The sequence below is a fragment of the Canis lupus genome, chromosome 14 (assembly GCF_003254725.2).
Source record: "Canis lupus dingo isolate Sandy chromosome 14, ASM325472v2, whole genome shotgun sequence".
NCBI classification, from domain to species: domain Eukaryota; kingdom Metazoa; phylum Chordata; class Mammalia; order Carnivora; family Canidae; genus Canis; species Canis lupus.
Window position 1 is genome coordinate 22747180 of NC_064256.1, and position 10170 is coordinate 22757349.

At 42.8% G+C, this 10170-nt stretch overlaps 1 long non-coding RNA gene across 1 annotated transcript; it reads left to right on the forward strand.

Moving 5' to 3' along the window:
* Window positions 1-2250: 2250 nt before the first annotated feature.
* On the forward strand, window positions 2251-9588 carry LOC112674865 (uncharacterized). Its single transcript, XR_007402008.1, has 3 exons — window positions 2251-4352; window positions 8432-8720; window positions 9395-9588. It is a non-coding gene; the product is annotated as an uncharacterized LOC112674865 (long non-coding RNA).
* Window positions 9589-10170: the final 582 nt, after the last annotated feature.

Genomic DNA, 10170 nt, shown 5'->3' on the forward strand with positions numbered 1-10170 from the left:
GATTGTTTTACGGGTGTTGAACCAGCCTTGTGTCCCAGGGATAAATCCTACTTGGTTATGGTGAATAATTTTCTTAATGTACTGTTGGATCCTATTGGCCAGTATCTTGTTGAGAATTTTTGCATCCATGTTCATCAGGGATATTGGTCTGTAATTCTCCTTTTTGGTGGGGTCTTTGTCTGGCTTTGGAATTAAGGTGATGCTGGCTTCATAGAACGAATTTGGAAGTACTCCATCTCTTTCTATCTTTCCAAACAGCTTTAGGAGAATAGGTATGATTTCTTCTTTAAACGTTTGATAAAATTCCCCTGGGAAGCCATCTGGCCCTGGACTCTTGTGTCTTGGGAGGTTTTTGATGACTGCTTCAATTTCCTCCCTGGTTATTGGCCTGTTAAGGTTTTCTATTTCTTCCTGTTCCAGTTTTGGTAGTTTGTGGCTTTCCAGGAATGTGTCCATTTCTTCTAGATTGCCTAATTTATTGGCGTATAGCTGTTCATAATATGTTTTTAAAATCGTTTGTATTTCCTTGGTGTTGGTAGTGATCTCTCCTTTCTCATTCATGATTTTATTAATTTGAGTCTTCTCTCTCTTCTTTTTAATAAGGCTGGCTAATGGTTTATCTATCTTATTAATTCTTTCAAAGAACCAACTCCTGGTTCTGTTGATCTGTTCCACAGTTCTTCTGGTCTCGACTTCGTTGAGTTCTGCTCGAATCTTTACTAACTCCCTTCTTCTCTTGGGTGTAGGATCTATTTGCTGTTTTTTCTCTAGCTCCTTTATGTGTAAGGTTAGCTTTTGTATTTGAGTTCTTTCCAGTTTTTGAATGGATGCTTGTATTGCGATGTATTTCCCCCTTAGGACTGCTTTTGCTGCATCCCAAAGATTTTGAATGGTTGTATCTTCATTCTCATTACTTTCCATGAATCTTTTTAATTCTTCCTTAATTTCCTGGTTGACCCTTTTATCTTTTAGCAGGATGGTCCTTAACCTCCACGTGTTTGAGGTCCTTCCAAACTTCTTGTTGTGATTTAGTTCTAATTTCAAGGCATTATGGTCTGAGAATATGCTGGGGACAATCCCAATCTTTTGGTATCGGTTCAGACCCGATTTGTGTCCCAATATGTGGTCTATTCTGGAGAAAGTTCCATGTGCGCTTGAGAAGAATGTGTATTCAGTTGAGTTTGGATGTAAAGTTCTGTAGATTTCTGATTCTGTGTTCTTTAAGTCCCTTGGCTTCTCCTGGAAGTTGTCCGTCTAGCTGGTGTTCTGGGGGAGGGGCCTGTTGTGCTGATTTTCAGGTGTTAGCAGTTGGGGGAGCTGCTGTGCCCCTGCCTGGTGCAGGGCTCAGTGGGGGTTGTTTACCCCGTGAGGCCGCAGGAGGAACAGCCCCAGTGGCGGGGCAGCTCTGGAAACCTGGATTCAGCTCCGGCAGGAACTCCGTCTGCAGGGCCTGGAGGCTCCCGGGGCGGGGCCGCTGATCTGCTCAGCTGGGGCAGGAGCGTCCTCGCTGTCCTGGGCCCTCCCGGCCTCTGCCTGTCCCGGGGGAGGCGGGATCCTGGGCTGTGTCCCGGCGCCCTGTGCTCCGGAGCCTGCGCTGGTGGATTCGCGCTCCCGGGCCGCGCAGCCCCCTCCGCGGAGCCGCCGCCCGAGCCCCCCGAGCTGCTCCTGGAACCGCGCAGCCCCCACCGCACGGAGCCTCTTCCTCTGCCCGAGCCCCTCCGAGCTGCTCCCGGGGCCGCGCAGCCCCCTCCGCGGAGCCGCCCCCGAGCCCCTCCGAGCTGCTCCTGGAACCGCGCAGCCCCCACCGCACGGAGCCTCTTCCTCTGCCCGAGCCCGGCCGAGCTGCTCCCGGGGCCGCGCAGCCCCCTCCGCGGAGCCGCCCCCGAGCCCCCCCCAGCTGCTCCGGGTCCCGCCGGGTCCCGCCGTGCGCGCTGCAGCCCTTAGGGAGCTCGGCGCACTCTCCTGGGGGCGGAGTTGCTGTTACTGTCCCCGGGAGCCCGAGGAGATCCTCGCCCTCCTGGGTCCTGCTCCACCTCCCCGCGAGCCCCTTTCCGCCCGGGAAGGTCGGTGCAGCTCCTGCTCCTCCGGGACGGGGCTCTCCTGTCCTGGGGACACTCGCCCCCGCCTCAGCCCGGCTCCTCGCGGGCCCCTCCCCCTTGGAGGCCTTTGTTTCTTTACTTCTTTTTCCCCGTCTTCCTACCTTGATAGATGCGCGAACTCTTCTCCCTGTAGCATTCCAGCTAGTCTCTCTTTAAATCTCAGGCCGAATTCATAGATTTTCAGGATAATTTGAAGGTTTTCTAGGTAGTTTGGTGGAGACAGGTGATTTGGAGACCCTGCTCTTCCGCCATCTTGCTCCTCCGACCTGTTAGATTTATTCTTAGAGATTTTATTCTTTTTGATGCCATCATGAATGTATTTATTTCCTTAATTTCATTTTCAGATTGTTGATCTGATTTCTAGTAAATAGAAATACAATTGTTTTTGTACACTAATCTTGTGGTTATGACATTGCTAAGCTCACTTAATAGATCTAATAGGTTTTATGGGTTCCTTGTGGTTTTCTACACAAAAGATTATGTCATCTGCAAATATCTACAATTTGCCTCTTTTTTCCAAACTATATGTTTTTACATTCCAATATATATGGTCTTTAGATTATTTCTCTTGCCTTGTTGCCATATATATGGATATACATAGAGAGAATATATCTAGATAGGAGATATATAGGTATAGATAGATGATTTGTTATGAAGAACTTCTTTAAATGCTTATGGAAGCTAAAAAGTCCTACGATCTGCCATCTGCAAGCTGGATACCCAGGAAAGTCAGGAATGTAATTCCTGGGTCCAAAGGCCTGAGAATCAGAACAGATGATGTAAACCCCAGCTCCAGGGCAGGAGAAGAACCATGTCTCAGCTTAAGCAGGTAGTCAGGAAGTGAATGAATACTCACTTCCTCCACTTTTGTTCTATTCAGGCCCTCAACAGATTAGATAATGCCCACCCACCTTGGGTGGTGTGGTGCACACAATATACTCTATTGTGTCCACTACTTCAAATGCTAATCTCTTCTGGACAGACCCTTACAGACACACCCAAAATAATGTTTAATTTTGTTATCCTGTGACTCAGTCAAACTGGTATAAAATTAACTGCCACATGTGGTTGGAGTGGATGTCTTTGTTCTCCTAATCTTAGGGGGAAAAATTCAACCTTTCACATTATGAATGTTGTTAGCTGTAGGTTTTTATAGAAATCCATTATCAGTTGAGGAGGTTATTTTTTTATTCCTGGCGTGTTAAAAGTTTTTAATCATGAATGAATATTGGAATTTGTCAAGTGATTTTTGTTTCATTGTGACGATCTTTTTTTCTCATTTCTTCTGTTTATATAGTGTATTACATTAATTGATTTTTCAGTGTTAAACCAACCTTGCAAACTGGGATACACCTCCCTTGTTCATGGTATATAATTCTTTTTATATTTTCCTTTGTTTTTGCACCTGTGTTCATGAGCCTAGTTTTCTTTTCTTGCGATGCCTTTAACCTGGCTTTGATGTCAGCCTAATATTTACCTGATAAAATGAATTGAGAAGAACTCTACCCTCCTCTATTTTCTAGGAGTTTGTTGGTATTAGTATTATTTCCCTTTTAAATATCTAATAGAATTCACGAGTATAGCCATATGGGCTTAGGCTTTTCTTTGTGGAATAAATTTTTGCTAATTTAACTTTTGGAGGTTTTTTTGTTGTGTTTTGAGGCTCGTATGGGTCTGTCCAGATTTTGTTTCTTCTTGTGTCAGATTGGGTAATTTGTATCTTTCTGCAAAATTGTCTATCTCAAAGGACAGAGTTGAACTTCTAGAGACGATTTTATGTTGATGGTGGGGTCTAGCAGTAAGAGGGACATGCTGCTTACAGAAGATAAAATTATTACTCTTGGTAGAAGATAAAATTACTATTTTAACATTGGAGGAAGCTAAAGAGAGAGACAGCCAAGAGGAGAATACACCTTGTGGAGGGCCATAGGGTCTCACATTGTAGGAACAATACCCTGCATACAGTCTTAAGTTTACTTTTTAAATTTTCTTTTAAGTTCACTTTTTTTAAACAGTAATTCCTTAATGTTGTCCTCCATCCTCAGTAAATTTTTTGAAACCTTCATCCTGCTTTTAGCTGTATCTTAGAGAACTAACAAAGGGGCAAGAAGGAAAGTGATGAAGAAGAGGAGAAGGAGAAGTGGCAACCCATAGAAGCAGAAGCAGAACAGCAGAACCTACAAGATGTCAAGAGGTGATCTTGGTACAGGGTACAGCAGAAGTAACAAGCAACAGCCAGAATCTGTAGACCATGTAAGCTTTCCTTCTTTCTTTTTTTTTTTTTTTTTAAGGTTTTATTTATTCATGAGAGACACACAGAGAGAGGTAGAGACACAGGCAGAGAGAGAAGCAGGCTTCCTGTGGTGAGCCTAATGCAGGATCCCAAGACCCCAGGATTGCACCTTGAGCCAAAGGCAGATGCTCAACCGCTGAGCTATCTAGGCATCCCCCACGTAAGCATTCTTCAATGATTTCCAAAAATTCTTTTAAGGAGGGAAACTTGGGAGAAAACAAAAAAGGAATAGGTTAGAGTATTTCCCAATAACAAATAAATCCAAAACTTTGTGTGGCTTAAGACCGCAGAGTTTATTTTTTACTCACACTACATTTTCACTGTGAATCAGCTGGAGAGGTCTAATTTAAGGCGCCCTCCCTCTGGGATCAAGGCTGGAAAAAAAAGTTCTAGAATCTAAAGGATGAAGATTCTATGTCTTTGAGTTATGGGTACCTAAAAGAAAAAGTGGCCCTAGTTGATAAAACCTCTGGCACATCAAGATGGGAAACACATTAGTTATACACCACCTTCCCAATAATCACTGTCTACATTTCCCAGGGCACCAGTGGAGTCAGGGTATTAGCCACTCCTTTTAAATTAAAAGCAATCAGATAAAATCACATCACATAAAAGTGTTCTCTTTCCCAAGGTTAATAACTGCATTTTTAAAGGACATATTAGCTATACCAGAGACATTGCTTATTACAAAGAAATAAATGGTTAACCAGCAGAATTTCAAATAGCAATGATGGTAGATAATTTTTTTCTTTGGGGTAAAGCATTTGAATTCCTTAGATTGCACAAAAAGATGATGCTATAACTTGCCTGCCTATTCATTAATAAGTTGTGTCCTGAGCCAAGAATGGTAGCTAGTCAGGCAAGCTGAAGAGAGAATGTAAAAGAAGCATTTAAACTCCATTAGCTGAGCATTTAGACAATCTACTCGTGTCTAATTATTTTACTATTAAATGCCTGTGCATCCAACCAAAGAGAAAGCCTCAAAGTAGATAGATGAGTGGATTAATTCACAGACCTCAGAAGTAAAGAAGGATTATTTAAAATGGGATGCATCTTAGCATACTGCTTAGAGCCTTGTTCACACTGAGACTGACATCTAATGCCTCCTAATAGGAAATCCCATACCAGCATACTGTACTTCCTAGGAAATGTGCTTGATGCCACATTGTGAAGGGCACCCTATAGGTCAGGGTGACTTAAGCATTGAGTGCACAGAGCACAAGATCAAGACTTGCTTGGAAATATTTTGGTGAATTGATTGTTATTTACTCCATATTTTCCTTTTTTCTTATCTTCTTCAGCTCCATCCCTGCTCCTAAGAGTCTCTTTAGTCATTGCCTTCAAAGGGACAGGAAGAAGTGTGAAAAGCAGGGGCCTGTGGAAGCCTGGGACTTCTTGGTTTTGTTTTCCAAGAAGATTTTATCAATTGAGGAAATTAGGGCTTGAGGAGCAAGGGCAAGGCCATCTGGGGAAAGAGAAATACCCAAAATACTCTTATGGTCTAGGAGCAGGCTGGAAGTAAAGGGAAGGGCCACACTTGAATTTATTGCCAGGTTGGTTTCATGAGGACTCAGAATGAAAAATAGATTAGTATAGTTTTAAAACAGAGATGAGATATCCCATAAACTTTGTGAACTGAGGTTCATGTCAATATACAGGTATATTCTCTAAATACAAATGGAAAGCTTGAGGCTTTGGGAATACAGTAGGTTTCTCACTACAAAAATTTTTCATAGAGGTAAGGAAAGAAAGGAGGTTACAAGCAGAGAATTGGTTTCAAGGCTACTGACCAGTCAACTAAAAGAGCAGTTTCATTTTAGGGTTTTTCCTGCCTTTGGAGTAGGGAGTGGCCCATGTGACTGGAAGAATGCAGGGGAGGGAAGCCCCTCTCCAGAACATTACCTACCCCATTCCTGACTGCAAAGTCAGTGAGGCCAACACTGGAAAGACAGGGGGCTAACATCCCAAGATTGCCTCTCAAGTGCCGAAAATACTTTCAGGTTTATATAGGGAAAATGTGCGACTAAGGTCAGTGAGTACATGCAGATGGGCAAATCCATTGCTGTCTTGGGGTCAATCACACAGGCTGAGGGCAGTCCTTATTGCTTGAGGGGATAGTTTCATTTCTCGTCAAGGGATGTTACACCTGTAGGGTGTTCCTCCTGAGCTGAGAGACAAGCTAGAAAGAATCCAACCAGAAAGTTTGGAGTTAAAATGGAGGCAGCAGTATCTTCGTTCAAGGCTGATGTGAAGGTGTGTGAGTGAGAAAGAGTTCAGGCCTTCCCTAGACCTCCCAGAGCCATGACTCTGTAGAGGAAGCCGCTGATGGGTCTCCTTTGAAAACTCAAATGATCATTTCCTGAAGAGCTGGCTCCGGGCATCTTCCCTATTTACAGAAACCAAGGCCAATCAGCAATAGAGAAAGAGGTGGCAACTATCAAGAGAAAGGGACAACCTTGCTCTGGGCAGAAACGTTCCTGCCTGCCTCCTTCTAGTCCCCAGGCAGGATATGTGAGACAGCAGATCACAGTCTCCTCTGTTCTCGGCCTCCACTCAGCCTGTGCTGGAAGGGGAGGGGCAGGTTCAACATGACATTGAGGTTTCATAGATCAAGATTTTCATTGCATAGGAGATTGGAATTTTATAAATGAACCTGACCAAAATATAAGAACTAGAATGAGATTGTTTTAATGGCTGAAAACTTGTGGAATTAGGTTGAGACATTGCTAAGTTAGCCTAACTATGAACAAGTAGGACAGCATACAAGGGAACGGGAAGGTGATCAAGACAGTACAGTTCACAGTAGCTTTTGGAAAAATAAAAATTATATTTTGTTTATACACCAGTGAGTTGAGCTTGCTCACTAAAAATAATTATGTTTATTAGCAATTTAATTACTTTTTTGTCCTTGGTGTATTTTTCTGTTGAGCTGTTCTCTTTCCTATTAAGTGTTTCTTATATACCAAGGAGATTCACATTTGATCATAGGATGGATAATTTTTTTTCCAGTTTGTTATTTGTGTTACATCTTTTAACAAGTTAGTTTTTCTTTTTTTCCCCAATAGTATTTTTTACATAATTAATTTGCCACTATTTTCCTTTGTAGATTCTGAGGTTTGTATCTTTCTAAGAAGAGTGTTCCTCACTGTAAAGTAATAGTAAAAACAAAAATCACTCATGATTTCTTCTAGTACTTTCTTCTTGGGTTTGTAAATGGCATCTAGAGAAATGTGAACTAGCCTTTAACTAGCCTTTAAGAGAGAGCACTAGTTATTGCTTTAACAGCAATGACTTTTTTTGTAACTTTTTCTTCTGGCACTTTTCCACTCATGCTTAGGTGTACCAATGATCTGCTCAGTGGCAGTCAGGCAGAGAGAGCAAATTCTCCCTTGCTTAGCCTTCTTTGTTCTATTCTGGCCTTCAGTGGAATGGACAAGGCCCACTCACACCAGGGAGGGAAATGTGCTGTATTTGGTCTATGATTTAAATGTAAATTACATCCTGAAACACCCTCACAGACACACCCAGAAAAATGTTTTACCAAATACCTGGGAGCCATGGCCGACTCAAGAGGACACATAAAATTAACCATCACACAAGAGGCAATTGTGTAGACCTAGCCAAAGATGATGTGATAGTATCTTGGACCAGGAATGTAGCACTGGATTTGGTGAGAGGTAGTCAGATTCCAGATGCACTTTGAAGGTGTGGCATTGGGGTGAGAAGGTGACACTGAGTTTTCAGCATGGGCATGTAAATAATGTTATTACAGAGGTAGAGAACACAGGGGGAGAAATACGTTTTTGGGGCTGAATACAAAATTTGGCTTTGGACCTATTAGTATCAAGAGGCCTACTAGCATCTAAGTGGAATTTCAGGCCACCAGAAAGACAAGGCTAAAAGGTTGAGGTTAGGGCTAGAGATAAGAATTGGGGAGTCTTTGGCATATAAAGAGTATATAATCAGGAGCTGGACAAGACCTCCAGAGAGAAGACTAGATTGAGAAACCATCTAAGGCCTGAACTTTGAATCTCTCCAGTATCAGAGGTTGGAAGGGAAAAGGACCCAGCCAAGGACACTTAGAAGAAACACCCAGTGTCGGAGAAGGAAATCAGGATGTGACTTCCTGGAAGCCAAAGGAAAAACAGGGGCTTAACAAGGAGTGAGTCATCAAGTGTTTGAAAAGCTGCCAAGACATTAGGTAAAACAAAACCTGGAGATTTTCCACTGGATTTGGCATCTTCTTCTGTGTTTCCTCCTATGTGATAGAATCAGATTGAGTCCTGGTGACACCAAAAGCCAATCCTCCCAGCTCAGGGAGACTGCTGGTAAATTGCCTCTTAAAGATGATTTCCTCTTCCCTACTCACAGAACCCCAGTTTTATCCAAGTTGATAGCGTGTCTACCTCCTTTGAAGCTAGAAATAAACATATGGCACAGGATTAGTCAATTAATAGCAAACAGAAGACATGGAATGGAAATTTTTGAAAAGTCCTTTAAAGTGGACTAACTCAGCTGGCATGGTTTCAGGATTTCTTGTCCTTTAGTGCCCACTGTTCTTGGTCACTTTGCTTGGAAAAATGGAGAGGTGGACCAGACGAAGAGTGGAAGGCAGCAAAGCAAAGTGTATTGAGTGATAGCAAAAAGCTCCCAAAGAGGGAGGGAATCTGAGAGGTTGAGCTCCTAAATCTAGGGGTTTTACTGAGATTGTTGATGGGCTGCTTTAATCTGATTAACTCTCCCTGAGCCTGTCACCCAATCAGATTATTTTCTACATACTCATCTACCTATCAGGGAATTGTTCATGTGGGAAAGGGTGGAGGGCTCTTTCCAGAGTGGTGTAGAATAACAGGATGGGGTCTTTTTCCTCTTTTTTTAAGGGTAGTTTCCTCTTTGGGGACTGGGGAGGACTTGGCCCCTGCCCCTGCTGGCCTCTCTTCCAACTATCCTTCATTAACATGAGTTTGTTTCCCTTTGTTCCTCCCTTTCTTCCTACCTGAAGCATGGATATAATGGCTGGAGATATCTGGTAGCCATCCTGACAGCACAAGAACAGTGAACATACTCTAAAGAAGGTGGACAGAGAAGCTGGACAGAGCCCAGATTGCCCAATAACACTATGGGGCCTCCATGCCAGTCTTGGACAATTTACCTTTTGATTTTCTTCTTGTAGAAATATATAGATTTACTGTCTCACACTTATTTTCTATTCTTTGACAACTGAACTTAATCCTAAGTGATAGGCTAGTTATATTGCCCTCACCTTGGCTCTCCCTGAGGAAGCAGTCCTGTAATCCCACACGGTGGAAACAATGTGGAGCCAGAGGCCCAGGCAGTGGTTCTAGGATCATCTCTGCTAGTCTAATAGAGTGGTGAGCCTTTGGTCAAATCACTTGAGCAATCTCTAAACTTCACCTTCCTCATCTGTACAACGGGTGTGTTAGAAGAGCCAATCCCTGCCCTTCTTGTATGACTTTATGTTTTTTTCTTCAGAATTATCTGTTTCTTATCAGTGATCTGTTCTGGTTATGCTGCTAAAGGTAAATGCGGATACAGTACCTCTCCAGGACTTGGATTTGGTCAAGGCTGTGAGAGAGAATCCATGGGCTACAAACAAATAAAATAAAATAAACTCTTATAGAGCTCCAGCTATAAAAACAGAAAACTTCATGTTTTTTTAGTGGCTTGAAAACCAAGCCTGATAAAGCAAGAAAATTACGAGCTAAAGACTGCAGGCGTAAATGAAAACTAGGCTTGATGCATTTCAAGGGCTGGTTT